The following is a 14,797-nucleotide window of genomic DNA, read 5'->3' as shown; positions in this document are numbered from 1 at the left end:
TGTTCTCACATCCCTGTGCTTAACAAGCTTGTTCTGAGAATGTAGCCCAGCATTCAAGAATGAATGGAAGCTACTGCATTCATTCATGCAGTATGATTTCCATCAATGAATGGAAGCTACTGGAAGCTACTGCACCAGATGCCAAATGTGATCCCAACTCAAATCAAAGGAAACAAGCAATAGCTGTACAAATTTCCTGCATCATAATAGTGATATAAGTCAATGACAACAATGAAATAACTCACTCCTGATATGACTCATGGAAATTTTACAATGAGATTATAACTGACTTTTCAGGTTTTATTCTGATAAATGACAAAAATTATAACAACTTTAGAAAATATTTGGTTCAAGGAGCCAATGACCTCAAGTAACTGGCATTATCAAACACTAGGTCTTACCGCTTGGGGAGAGGTGAGCCAGTCTCTCAGTCGCACCTTCCGACAACACTGAAAGTATCAGGACATTTGCAAACTTCAAACAAAGACGATTCTGAAAGCGAGAATGCTTTTGGTCTACATTTAAAAACTAGGATGTCACAGTGAAAAAATGAACTTTCTTCAGGAGTGAAATTTCATCTTGAATGTATGCAACAAATATTCATTGAATAACTCCCATGTACCAGGCACAAACCGTTAATTGCCAGATGATTCACTACAGCCTTGGAAAGATATACAGTGAGGCTTTGACAAGGGTCATTTATATTTTGTTTTGTTTTGTTTTGTTTTTCTTTAATCAAAAGACTAAAGAAAATCATTTTAATTAACTGAAACATTATATAGAATTATACAAATAGTCTGGCTAGGAAATTAGCCCAATACAGCACATGCGTGAAAGAACCGACCGCCGTGCCCTGCGACCACCCAAGGGCATTTTTCCCGTCTCTTCTCTTCATCTTCGGGGCCACCATGGTAATCAAGGCAGCAGTAGCATCTCAGGGTCAAAGGCAATTACAGTTTAATTTCATAATATCCACCATCATTCATTCAAGATGTTTAAAATGTCATTACTACTCATTGTTTAATGTGCCGTCTTGAAGTGAAATAAAAGACAACGAGTGAAAATGTTTTTCTGTAAACTTACTCTATGGAGTTTTAATTTCTCCTCCCTAGAGAAATGCCCCAATCCCCCTAGCCATTGGGTGGCTTAGAGCTACACTATCCATTATGAGAAACACTAGCTATGTATGACTAAATTTAAATTAATTAAAATTAAATAAATAAACTCAAATGTTCAATAGCCAAACATGGCCAATGGCTATCATATTGGACAGCACAGATACAGAATGTTTCCATCATCTAAGAGAATTCTCTTAGACAACTTGGATTTTCAAGTACGCAAAACAGTATCATTGACCACAGTCACCATGCCCTAGGATACACCCCCACGACTTATTCTACAACTGGAAGGTTGTACCTTTTGACCCCCTCCCCGGATTGCATTTATAGCCAACCACCCTTCCCTCTGGCAACCACCAATCTACTCTCTGTATTTATCAGCTTGTTTAATTTTGCTTGTTTTGTTTTTATATTCCACATATAAGCAAGTTACTGTGTGTTATTTAACTTAATTAGCTCACGATTCATCCATATTGTAGCAAATGACAAGATTCCATTCTGAATAGTATTCTATTGTGTATATATACCACATCTTCTTTATCCATTCATCCATCAATGGACATTTAAATTGTCTTCATGAAAATTCTTAAAAACTTTCCGAAGTCTATTTTCTATAGAGACTATATCAATTAGCAGGACCAAGATTGTGCTTTAAATGTTAATTTGAAAAGGCTCCCTTGAACCTAAGTAAGAATTTTGAAAGTTAGTATATTTTAATATATTATATAACAAGCTAAATAAATAGAAAATGACTTTTATATAAATTATTAAAGTTGAAGTAGCAAAAAAGTTATAGAAAACCCAAATGTTTAATTACAATAATTAGAAACTCAAAAAAACGAAAACAATAAACAAAATGAAGAAACTCAAAGTTACAAGATAAAATTTACTATAAAATAATTATATGTTTTACTTTCATAGGAAATAAGATTTTTTATGACTGCTTCAATGGTCACTTGTGCTATTTCTGTACAGAAATGGTTACTGGACTTAACAGTTTTTCTTATAGCATTCTTTTAAAATATATATATAAACAGATTTGAGGTTTAGTGATTGGTCTACACCAAGCTTTACTACAATCCACTGATTCTGAACTCACATGCCATGATTTTTTTTTAAGCCAACCATTCACTTTTTCTATTGAATCTCTGTGGCTTCTAGTCATATGAGCTCTGTACTATGAGTTGTGTTTTATTCTATATGAGTAAGTCCTAAATGTTTTAAACTAATTGCTCAGAGTTATTCTTTGACAGATAATCCGCAGACCTCTTTCTAAAACTTAATCCCTCTGCGTTTGATCAGATTCTCACTGTCCCGTAGACAGAGGCCACGGAGGGCACTCACTCATTCTCAGGAATTGCTTCTTATTAGTTTCATCATAATTCTTCAAAATAATGCCTAAGAATATTTTTAAAGCCATGGAATTTCAATAATCATGGATCTTTTCCCCAAATAATATTGTGATATATAAAATTAAAAGAAATTGATTTTGAAATTTGATTTTCGGTGGTGAACTGATCTTGGGGTTTGAGGTTCAAATAAGTTCCTTTTACTAGTATATTCTATGTTGGAGAAATATGTATCAATGCAAAGATATGAACTTTTGGTATCAACAATATAGACTTTGCCCTGGCTGGTGTAGTTCAGTGGATAGAGTGTGGGCCTGCGAACCAGAGGATCACAGTTCCATTCCAGTCAGGGCTCGTGCCTGGGTTGCAGGCCAGTTCCCAGCAGGGGACACACGAGAGGCAACCATACATTATTTCTCTCCCTCTCTTCTTCCCTTCCCCACTAAAGACAAATAAATAAAATCTTAAAACTAAAACAATATAGACTTTGTAAGTACCATCATTTTTACTTTTTTCTTAATTCTGAATCACTTTGATGCTTTCAAGGACATTATGTATATTAAAATTTGCTTTATGCATCATTTCACTTAGTATATTGAGCCAAATTATTACTTAGAAAGTAGATATTAAAAAGATAGTTTTGAAATGCTTTTGGCTTGTGTTCTGTAATTTACATCTTTATAAATTTCACCAACAGTTTCTGTAAAAGCACACACTGCACCTAATTGAGTTTTCATGGCCAAATGGAAATGACTTGAATTTCTCATTGTGGATTCTTCAATGGTTCCAAATTTGTGTTTGTTAAATGCATTTTCAAAACCTTTCATTATTTCATTTAAGCCAAAGAATAGTATTTATATGGCCCTTGGATAATGTGTCATATCTTGGATATGACTCTTTGATAATGTGGATAATCTCTAAGATTTTTTAAAAACCCAAAACAATAGTAAGAGCTTTTTGTTTTGTTGTTTCTCACAGAATAAAAAATTAAGAGTGCCTTAGAATATTTTAAGGATTTTTTGTAGCAAATAATTGTTTTCCACATTTTCAAACTGAAACACTTTAGAATCCCAAGCTTCTAAATTTTTTTCAGCTCATCTATTCTTCTTTTTAATATAATCTACTTATTTATTTAAAATCCTTCTCCAAAATCTGGTTTTGTATTTCATCTTCTAAAAAAAATATGCAATATTATTTATTGTCAATGTTTATACTGTGCATGGAAGTTCTGTCATAATACTTTCAAATTTGGCTTTAGTTTCTGCTAAATGAAAATTCCCATAATTACACACAAAGTTTCTTGGATGATGTTCTGAATGATGGGCCTTAGCTTGCCAAAAATTGAATTATATATTATGAGTTCAAAAAGGCACATCAATATTTTCATCATTAGTATATGATGTCTTCATTGTATTGTGGATAATTATATCCATAAAACTGATTTCAACTAAAACATGACTATTATTAGAGCATTTCACTTTGATTACGCTTACAAAAATGCTGTGAATGCTGCCAGTAATTGTACAATAGTCTCAATCTTCAGTTGATTTTTACATCTCCCGAGTTAAAAATATTTTTAAAAATTACACAATCACCATAGATAGTGAACTAAACAGGATACAATGATTTGTCACCATTTTGAAAAATTTGTTTTCAGAATAAACTTCTCCAAAGGTCATATTAGTACTATCTCTTAACTAATGTGTGTATTTTAGAAATTTAAATTTTAGAAAACTAAAAAGTACTACTTACCCAGGCCACATTTGAACCTGGGTCAGCACACAGCATGCAGATGTAGTATGTTCTTCGTGATCTTTTGTTCCTGGTTTTTCTCCACATCCTGCAGTTTCACGTCTTTCATGGAACTCACAGCAAATGTGCCCGCGCTCCATCTGTCCCCACCTCCGGCCCCATTCTGCTCCCAGTAGGCACTCTGAAGGACTTTTTGTTTTTTTCTACCTTCTCCTCTCCCAAATTTTATTGAATAATTTCAATAGTTTTGTTTGCTTTCATAATAGCTTTCTGTTTCGTGTTGATCACCATTTAAAAAAAACTTTTAAAAATATAACATTTTATCATTAACATTTGAAACCATTTCAAATATGTTTATGTAATAAGTTGCTTTTTTAAGAGTTCATTTTTATGCTGGCAAGTTTTTTATAGTAACAAATAATCAATAGTTGTTCATTATGTGGCTCATTATGTGGCAATCTCTGATTTATATGTATGAAAGACTTTAGAGGGTATCGATGCCACATGGATATTGCTTACTGCTTAGTGATTCATATCGTAATGAAAATATTTGTACATTTAAATCAAGAACTCAATAATACCACTGGCTTAGTAAACAAATGGTAAATAAATGAACTAAAATACAGACTGTCAAATGTAGCCATTAGCTATGAACTAAAATATAGACTGTCAAATGTAGCTATATGTTAATAGGGAACTTTTAAAACCAGGTATTTGTGCTCTGGCTGGTGTGGCTCAGTGGGTTCAGTGCCAGCCAGGGCACACGCCTAGGTTGCAGGCCAGGTCCTGACATAGGCAACTGATCAATGTTTCTCTAGCCACATGGATATAGCTTTTTTGTAGCAAGTAACTGCTACAAAAATGTATAATTAAGCCAACCAATCACTTTTGTAACATCAGTATTTCTCTCCTTCTCTTTCTCCTTCCCCTCTCTCTAAAAAATAAATAAAATCTTTTAAAAAATAAAATAGAGTTAGATATTTGCTGCTCACTAAATATATCAGTCACAAAAAGAGCATCTTTTTAGCATCGAGGCATATTTTAGATATAATCAGATCGAAAGGTCTTTCAATGACCAAACTTGTTCCTCTTCCATAAGTTAATGTGCTATAACATTATATGTATATATAAGTTTATAATACCTAATATGTCTTAGAATAATACACCTTAGTCCCATTGGTCATCAAATAGTCATAATGTATTCAATCTTTTAGAATAAGACTCTACCACCATCAGAAAACTGTCAATATAAATACGGAAATAGTTCATCTTTGAAGTCAACAGCTACAATAAAAATATTGACATTGCCAAATAAATAAAAGATATTTTTGATGTGTGTAGTTTTCTGATGTGATGCTTTTATATGATGCACGGCTTGAATGGTTGAACATGGCAGCCTGGGGACTGGGTCTGTTCCTTAATTAAAAGTGTGAATGACTGGAAACCATTAAATACTACGTGTCCTTGCCCTTTCGACTCTAATGATTGGAACTCAGAGGGGCAACTCACCAAAGCTGGACTACTCATAACCCATTACTTAGGAATGCAGGACTGGGACCATTCATTTTGGTGGTAAGTAGACAGAAACATTAAAAATCAAATGCCAGTAACTAGATCTGATAGACTGAACAGAAAATCCGGGTCTACAGAGAAGGTAGGAAACGTGAAAAGAGAGTTTTGATGTCATTCCAAGTGCCTGGTGAGAGGCCAGGCTGCCTTTCTGACTCTGGGTGCCATAAATCAACCCTCTATCCACTGGTAGAAGGGCATCTGAAAAGATGGAAATACATGCAAATGTTTGTTTGTTTGATTTTAGATAGAGAAGCTGCCAGCCATTACTGCTTTATCTACATAGACGTAGAAAGTCACATGGTAGCAGATTTTCCTGACTTGCCAAAAACACTTGAGTACTGCCTCTTAATTATGAAAATGTAAGATGACAAAATTCCTAAGGCGCTCAAGAGAGAGAAAAAAATCTGTGGTCCGATCAAGGCTGCTACTCCCAGGTGCTACCCGTTCCTATGCAGGGCCGAGCACCACCTAGATGCGAGCTGAAGAGGCAAGGCGCCCTGATAGAAGAAAGGGCTTGACATTGCAGTCTCTCCCCTTTTGAAAGTTAACTAGAGCCTTTCTTATGACTTGTGATGGTCCCTCAGAAGGTCCACTGGAAGGAAAGGACCTCAAAGACCCCCAGAGGGAACTCACCAAGTAGGAAGACAGAGTCTCTGCTACTACGCAGGGAGCAGTGCCAACACCTTGCGTTCACAAAGAATGACATTCAGACACAACCCTTTGTGAGGCTGGGTCCTCCCCTAGGCCTGTACATGCCAGCATGTGGCTTTGCCTGGGAGCAGTGGCTGAACATATGAGCATAAACTGAAAATATTCTTACTGAAGAGCCCAAGTTTGGAGGCATGTTGCATGTAGCGGGAACTGGATCACCAGAGAGGGTGCACTAGGCAAAGGTGCATTGGCTGTTGGATGGACAACTGACCTAAACTGTCACTTTCCAATTGTGACACTGGGCACAGTGATGCAGAGCATGATATAGAATGGACCAGACTCCCCAACTCTTCTCCACTTAGCTTTTGGAAGTAAGTACAACCTGTTTAGATGGAGGAAGCCCAATTCACAAAGTAGGAAACTCCTTCAAAAAGAAATATCTATTTTTGTACCACAAGTAGTTTCTGTAAGTCATGATTCTAATCAATTGCTCTTTTAGGTTAAATTAACTAGAGTTATCTTTGTTAGATACAACCAACGGGGTCCTGACCCATACAGAGAGAAGGGTTATGTTTTGTGGACATGAACTGATCTAAACCCATTTCCAGTTTGCCTGTTTTGTAAGCAAATTCTGTCTCCAGTTATTAATGTTTTGTAACAATTTATAAACTGCAAAATAGCATATTGCATTCAGCAATAATAATAATGCAATATGAACATATAATATAGTTAAGTCTTCTTATAATCAGCTTCCCCCCTAGGAAAAGCAAAGCAAATTAGAATCTCTTCTGTCAAAGGCAAGAAGTGACTTCCTACCTCAAAGCATCTCCAGACATTTAGTTTATGTAGAGATTGGTCAATTAACTCAGAGCAACATGTTAGTGTATGGAAGGAAGTTTAATAATCCACTCCTCAATCTAGTCAATGATTTTTATAATAAGTCAACTGTCTTCTCTATGCAGTAAAATATTTCTGTTAAACAACAGGTTGATAGGCTAAATATCCATTTTGTTGTTCTCTGTAAAATGTTACAGTGAGTAAAACTATATTTTTATGGTTGCCTTGCTTAAAGTATATTCACACAATAGACTTGATTTACTAACTTAATTTATATCCACATGAACTGCCACTCCCAGCTGCATTTGTCTTCTTTAGTCATTCCAGTCATTTCTAAATACCATTGTCGTAGCTCTCTGTAGTGCCATGGTTTTTCTTTAATCTTGAAAGAACACAGAAACTTCACAAATAAGTTATGTATCTTTGTAGAGAATTTCAATAACTTTAAGCTTTTTAGAGTGTTATGTTTTTTCTATAGTTGACCAATAGATCTCTTAAATCTAAATTGCTTCACGTAAAACCATATTAAAGCAGCTTGTTTGTGCACTTTTTTAAATTCAATTGTTACATTATCCTTTTCCCATCTTCCTGTTAAAAATTAAGTTAGTTATTAATATAAAGAGCTGTTGTAAGAATATTTACCCCAACGTTTTATTCCTGTTGCAAGATATGCTAATGATTACCAGACTGATATGCAGAACAGTGATGGCATTAGCCACATATTAGATCGCGTCTTGGCAAGTTATGTGGAAATCAGGAAATCAAATGACTCAACGTGTACTGTTTCCTGGGTCAAGATGTACCTGCATTTGATATTTTTCTAGAGTCCAAACACCACCTATTGGTAGGGAGTTTCTCCACAAAGTGTGTTTAAAGAAACCAGAGGCACAGAAACATCCAAAAGACTGAGGACAACTGTAGGAGGGGAGGTGGGAGGTGGGGTCTGGTTGAAAGAAGATGAAGGGACTAGATGAAGAACATGTATGCATGACCCATGGGTATGAACAGCGGTGTGCGGACTGCCTGTGGGAAGGGGGCAGGCTGGGAAAAGGAAGCAAAGGGGAAAACACCGGGACAACTGTAACAGCATAAACAATAAAAAATTGTTTCAAAAAAGAAGCAAAAACAAAACAACAAACAAAATCACATGGCAAATTAGAATTGAATTTGCCAAATATAAGAATCATACATTTGTCTGTACTATAGAACTGACTAGTGGGTTATGGTTGATTTTGAGAAAATGGAAATGAGAAAACTCTAATATTTGATGTATTCTCCCCTGGTATTTTTATTTCCAAACTTTTGAAATTTGGTCTCTTAACATATTCATAGAAACCACCACATTTCTTGGGATTACTTAAAGGATTTAGACTCAGAGCTATGGTTTTTTGTACCATAACTATGGACCAGACTATAATAGAATTTCTGAGGAAGAATCATTTTATATAAACAAGTTTAGAAAGACAACATGAAATTAGTTTTTAGGTATAAAAATTGGTCAAAATAAAGAATATATCATACTTGTAAAATAACTCAAAAGACAATTGTATAAACTGAATGGAATAGAATGAGGTAAAAGTCAAACAATGAAATTCAGAGAAGAAACATATCACCAACTAAACAAAACAGAAGAAAATAATCCAACAAAGTCACATGTTCATGCAAATGGAATAAATAAGAGGAGGAGGAAATAACCTCAGGAGCCCCTCTCTGTACTTCCCTCATTTAGCAGACACTTCCCTTGTGCCAAGGCCTTAAGTCCAGCCATCTGATTTAGATGCCCCTCCTCTGACTTCCAAAGCAGTCTATGTATATTTCTATCACAGGGCTTTTCCGCTGCACTGCGACCATTTATTCATATCTTTCCTCACTGACATGATGTCAGGAGTCTGATTTATCTTTCTGTCTACAATAGCTAGCTAGCACAGTGCTTGGCCAAAATAACTGCCCACAATTATCCATTGAAAGAATAAGTGAGCTTTAAGTATCAACTCCTACAAATCCCAAATGGGGAACGAAAACCATTCATTTTACTTGGCTTTCAGGGCACTACAGTCTTTTGGGGTTTTCCTGTACTTCACTGGCTGTTTCTTCTCTGTTTTCTCATTCCTTATCATCACATGGGTTTTTTAAGGTTGAAGTATTTCAAGACTTAGTCCTTAAATCTCCTCTTTCCTAATGACACTCAAATCTTTGAGGATCTTATTTAGTTTCGTGGCTTCAAATAACAGTAATGACGTTCAAACATGTGTCTTCAGACCATACCTCTCTCCAGAACCTCAGACACACAAATGCAACTGCCTACCACACATTAATACTTACAAAGCTAATGGCATCTTTAATTTAACATGTCCAAAACAAAACACTTGATTCCCAGCCCACCAAAACCTGCTCAGGCAATGGTGACTCCATATTGTAGTTATAGACAAAATCCAGGAGTTATTCTTTCTCCCACATCCCATATCTAATATGTCATGTCTTCTTTGAAAATGTATCCAAGATCTGACAACTTCTTACCATCCCCACTGTTATCACCTGACAAGCCTCCTTAGCAGTGATTATCCTGTTTCTGCCTTTCCCAGCCCCTGGTTTTCATTCCCAGTGTAGCAACCACAGTGATCCTATGAAACGTAAGTTACATATCAGTCCCTGCTCAAAACCCTTCAATGGTGTCCTCTTTCAGTGAGTAAGAGCTAGAGTCACTGTAATGGCTTAAAGTCTCAATGATCTGGTCCCTCTCTGATCTCATCTCCTACAGTGTCTTATGCTGCTACTGCTAGCTAGCCTTAGCCTACTGGCTTTCTCAGCATTCTTCTAACAAGGCTTTTCTGTCCTCCCTACTTAAAATTACAAGCACTTCCCACCAACTTTCCCTGTTTCATTTTACTCTCTTAATAACCATCTAACATGCTTTATGATTAGTTTATATTTTTTATTTTAATTATATATATATATATACATATATATATAATTCATGAACATCAGTTTTGGGAAGTTAATTATGGTTATCCCCTAAAGATAAACTTTATATATGTATAATTATATATATATGTATATATATATATAAAATTTATGAACATCACTTTTGGAAAGTTAATTATGGTTATCCCCTAAAGATAAACTTTTGTAGTATACTTTATAACTTTCTTATTATTTAAAGACCATCTACATTTTAAGAAAGTATCTTAATTAAAATTCACTTTTTTAGGCATTTTAAAGCAAAGTGGCAAATGAAATGCATGAATTCCATGAAAGCAGTAATTTTTGTATGTTTGTTTTTCACTGACAGATCCCCTGCATTGTTAGGAACATAGCAGGTACTCAACAAATACGTGTTGGTTGCATGAATAATTTTTTTTAAATATATTTTATTGATTATGCCATTACAGTTCTATTTCCCCCCTTCATTCCCCTCCACCCTGCACACCCCTCCCCCACCATTTCCCCCTTTAGTTTATGAGCATGTGTCTCAAGTTCTTTAGATTCTATATTTCCCATACTATTTTGCCCTCCCCACTATCTATTTTCTACCTACTGTCTATGCTACTTATTTTCTGTACCTTCTCCCCCCTTCTCCTTCTCCCACTCCCCTGTTGCTAACCCTCCATGTGATCTTCATTTCTATGGTTCTGCTCCTGATCTAGCTGTCCTCTTAGTTTGCTTTTATTTTAGGTGTGGTTGTTAATAACTGTGAGTTTGCTGTCCTTTCACTGTTCATGTTTCTTTAACTTCTTTTTCTTAGTTAAGTCCCTTTAACATTTCATATAATAAGGGCTTGGTGATGATGAACTCCTTGAATTTGATCTTATCTGAGAAGCACCTTATCTGTCCTTCCATTCTAAATGAAAGTTTTGCTGGATAGAGCAATCTTGGTTGTAGGTCTTTGGTTTTCATGACTTGGAATACCTCTTTCCAGCCCCTTCTTGCCTGTAAGGTCTCTTTTGAGAAATCAGCTGACAGTCTGATGGGAACTCCTTTGTAGGTGACTGTCCCCTTAGCTCTTGCTGCTTCTAGGATTCTCTCCTTCATTTTAATCTTGGCTAATGTAATGATGATGTGCCTTGGTGTGTTACTTCTTGGGTCCAACTTCTTTGGAACTCTCTGAGCTTCCTGGATTTCCTGGAAGTCTATTTCCTTTGCCAGATTGGGGAAATTCTCCTTTATTATTTGTTCAAATAAGTTTTCCTCTTCCCCCTCGGTACCCCTATAATTCAGATGTTGGAATGTTTAAAGACATCCTGGAGGTTCCTAAGCCTCTTCTCATTTATTTTAATTCTTGTTTCTTCATCCTTTTCTGTTTGGTCATTTTTTTCCTCTTTCTGGTCCACTCCTTTGATTTGATTCCCAGTTTTCTTTCCATTACTATTGGTTTCCCATGCATTTCCATTCATTTCAATTAGTTTAGTCTTCATATGTTCCTCTAATTTGTGACTAAAATCAACCAGTTCTGTGAGCATCCTGATCACAGTGTTTTGAACTGTGCATCTGAAAGTTTGGCTATTTCTTCATTGCTTAGATTTATTGGCTCTGGGGCTCTGAGTTGTTCTTGAGCCTGTTTTGATCTGTTCGTGCCTGTTACATACGAGGAGGTGTTCACCAGGGCAGGGCCACCCAGGTCGCTGGTTTGTGATGCTGTATGTGGGGGTGGGTCACAAAGAGGCCACCCGGGTCACTGGTTTGTGATGCTGTATGTGGGGGCCGGGTCAGAGAGGCACTTTCCACCACTGGGGCCTGCACAGTCTATCTCACCGCTCGCTCCTCCACCAGTTTATCTGCGCTCGAATGTGTGACCATGGGCAGCCCTCAGTGAGTCCACTGCCTTGCACCCTCAGTGGGCCCACCTGCTTCTCCACACCTGGGATCCGCCCACGGCTGCTGGCGCACCTGGGTCTTATGCTGGGTGGGTCCGGTGGATTTTTCCTGCCCGACCCTGCTCTGCTGCTGGCTCTTCCCTTCTTACCGGTTTGGCTGAAGGGTTTGTTGTTGTCAGACTTTTGTATAGTTCAATTTTCTGTGGTTTGGCTGCATTTTTGTTGCTAAAACTTTGTTGTTTTTAAAGTTGGTCATGTGAGAAGGCACAGTGCTTCCACCTATGCCTCCATCTTGGTGGAAGTCTTGCACAAATAGTTTATATGAGATGAAAATGAATAGTGGCTCTACTTGGCTAAAGGTAAAGATGGCATTGTGAATATGGATGATCCAATTAAAAATATAGATATTTCAAGGGGGCTTCTGGCCAAGATGGAGGCATAGGTAGATATGCTTTGCTTCCTCACACAACCAAAAGAAAGATAACAACCAATCAAAAAACAAACAAACAACCAGAACTTTCAGAAAATCAGATTGTATGAAAGTCCAGCAACCAAGGAGTTAAAGGTGAAACACCGATCCAGACTGGTAGGAGAAGTTCTAGTTCTCCTAGTAGGAGACGGGCAGCTGGGACAGAGAAGACGTGCAACAAGGCAGCAGCTGGAGGACCAGGGAGGTGAGGTGGTGGGTGGCACACCAGCAGTCCCACTTTCATGTGCAGAGAAATGGGAGAGAACAACTGGGGAGTGAGCCAGACCACAGGGAAAATGAAGCTTCAGAACCATGGGCTGTGAGAACCTACAGAGGTTGCAGAGGCAGAAGAAACTGCCAGTCTCACAGGAGAAACTGCTGGAGGGGCCCAGGGATCCTGGAACATACACAAGCCTTCCCACTTGGGAATCATCACCTGAAAGGGCACAATCTGCTTTTGTGAACCGGGGGAAGTAACTGAGGTGGGGCAAGAGCCAAGCAAGCAGCACTGATCCCTCTCTGACCCCACATACAGCACCACAACACAGCGATGTGGGTTGCCCTGCCCTGGAGAGCACCTAAGACTCTGCCCCTTACAATGAAACAGGTGCTCTGAGACAAAGAAATATGACCCAAATGAAATAATAGATCAAAACTCCAAGAAGAGACATAGCCAACTATTCAGATGCGCAGTTCAAAACACTGGTAGTCAGGATGCTCAGAGAAATGGTTGAATACAGATATAAAATAAAGGAGGAAGTGAAGGTTATACAAAGTGAAATAGAGAAAAATATACAGGGAACCAACAGTGAAAGGAAAGAACTGGGACTCAAATCAATAATTTAGAACAGAAAGAAGAAATAAACATTCAACCAGAACAAAATAAAGAAACAAGAATTTGAAAAAATGAGGAAAGGCTTAGGAACCTCTGGGACAATTTTAAACATTCCAGCATCCAAATCATAGAGGTGCCAGAAGGAGAAGAGCAAGGAGCAAGAAATTGAAAACTAATTTGAAAAAATAATGAAGGAAAACTTCCCCAGTCTGGAAAAGGAAATAGACTTCCAGGAAGTCCAGGAAGCTCAGAGAGTCCCAAAGAAATTGAATCTAAGGAAGCACACACCCAGACACATCATAATTATATTACCCTAAATTAAGGATAAAGAGAAAATCTTAAAAGCAGCAAGAGAAAAGGAGACGGTTACCTGCAAAGGAATTCCCATAAGCCTATCAGCTAATTTCTCAAAAGAAACTTGGCAGGCAAGAAGGGTCCAGAAAGAAGTATTCCAAGTCATGAAAGGCAAGGACCTATATCCAAGATTCCTCTATCCAGCAAAGCTTTCATTTAGAATGGAAGCTCAAATAAAGTGCTTCCCAGGTAAGGTCAAGTTAAAGGAATTAATCATTACCAAGCCCTTATTATGTGGACTATTAAAGGGACTTATCTAAGAAAAAGATCAAAACTATGAACAGTAAAATGACGATGAACTCACAACTAACAACAACTGAACCTAAAAAAAACACAAAAACAAACTAAGCAAACAACTAGAACCGGAACAGAATCACAGAAATGAAGATCACATGGAGGATTATCAGTGGGGAGGGAAAAGGGGAGAATAGGGGGAAAGGTACAAAAAATAAAAAGCATAATTGGTAGGTACAAAATAGAGGGAGGTTAAGAATAGTACAGGAAATGGAGAAGACAAAGAACTTATATGTACGACCCATGGACATGAGCTAAGTTGGGGAGGGAATACTGAAGGGAATGGGAGTACCAGGCGGAGAGGATAAAGGGGAGGAAAAAAATAGGACAACTGTAATAGCATAATCAGTAATATTTACTTAAAAATTATAAATAAATAAAAAGAGCTGGCTTGAGAAATGAGATACATATTATTTATGTTGTATATAATATATTAAGTATATAAATATGTGTATATATAAGCATATATGTTTGTCTTTGATTTTTTAAAGTGCATACATTTATAGGGCTCATATTTTCTTTTGATTTCTTGGAATATAGAAAAATATGAACAATACTTTGAAATCCTGGCCAGGTGAATTTTGAAGGGGTTGGCACAAAGCTAAAGTTTTTTTCTTTCGGCCCTTAGTGTTATTCAAAAAAAGATAGGCCATGAGGGCTAGTCGGAGTCTCCATTTGGACTGCATCGTTGAAGTGAACAGGAGAGACTCTGAAGCATGCAGTGAACGCACGGGGTCTCAAATAGGCCAGTTCAT

The sequence above is a fragment of the Artibeus jamaicensis genome, unplaced genomic scaffold (assembly GCF_021234435.1).
Source record: "Artibeus jamaicensis isolate MK-2021 breed Jamaican fruit bat unplaced genomic scaffold, CSHL_Jam_final contig_233, whole genome shotgun sequence".
In the NCBI taxonomy this organism is placed as follows: domain Eukaryota; kingdom Metazoa; phylum Chordata; class Mammalia; order Chiroptera; family Phyllostomidae; genus Artibeus; species Artibeus jamaicensis.
The sequence above is the reverse complement of the archived record's forward strand: the minus strand, read 5'-3'. Positions refer to the sequence as shown.